The sequence below is a fragment of the Solanum tuberosum genome, unplaced genomic scaffold, assembly GCF_000226075.1.
Source record: "Solanum tuberosum cultivar DM 1-3 516 R44 unplaced genomic scaffold, SolTub_3.0 scf00006, whole genome shotgun sequence".
In the NCBI taxonomy this organism is placed as follows: Eukaryota; Viridiplantae; Streptophyta; class Magnoliopsida; order Solanales; family Solanaceae; genus Solanum; species Solanum tuberosum.
Window position 1 is genome coordinate 1,725,540 of NW_006238932.1, and position 716 is coordinate 1,726,255.

The following is a 716-nucleotide window of genomic DNA, read 5'->3' on the forward strand; positions in this document are numbered from 1 at the left end:
CACCATCAGTGGTGCTCACAACGTCCCTCAAAACAGGCTGAACCTCTGCAACTGGAGCAGAGCTCGATGCCCGTGCAACTCTCTCACGCACTCTCTGCTTGCGCAACTCTTCGTCTACCATCGAAGCCCTCCTAGCCTCCTTCTCCTGCCGACACTGTCTCTTCTGAGCTTTCTTTTCCTCCGTGCAATGAGAACGGTGCCGCTTGCCTATAGCATGTGTCGGTGCAGGCTCCTCCTCGGCGGTCCCACTGAATAGAACCTCTAGCACTGTATCATCAGCCAGTGCAGTAGGAGCAGCCTGAGTCTCAACTGAAGGTGCAGCAAGAATAACATCAACGTCAGTCCGGAGGCTGGATAAATCAGCCTGCAAAGCAGATAGATCTGTGGTCGGGGCTGATCGTTCGAGGACTCGCAACTCAAAGGCATCAAGCCGCTTATTAACAGCTGAACATTCCGGTCAATCATCCCATCCATCCTGCGCTCCATCCTTGCCTCGGACTCGGCTATCGACTTTTGCAGCCACGGCTGGATGTGATGCAGCAGTGTGGCCATCTGAGCCTCTAACTTCTGTGCTCTGGTCCATGGGACAACAGTAGCTCCTAACTGTGGTGTGGATCGGGAAGAGCTAGGAGCCATACTAGCTGCCTGAGAAGAAGATCCCGGGACAGTGTCGGTGTGGTCTGGGATAATGGGGTCACCGCCCTGTGCTTGCCCCA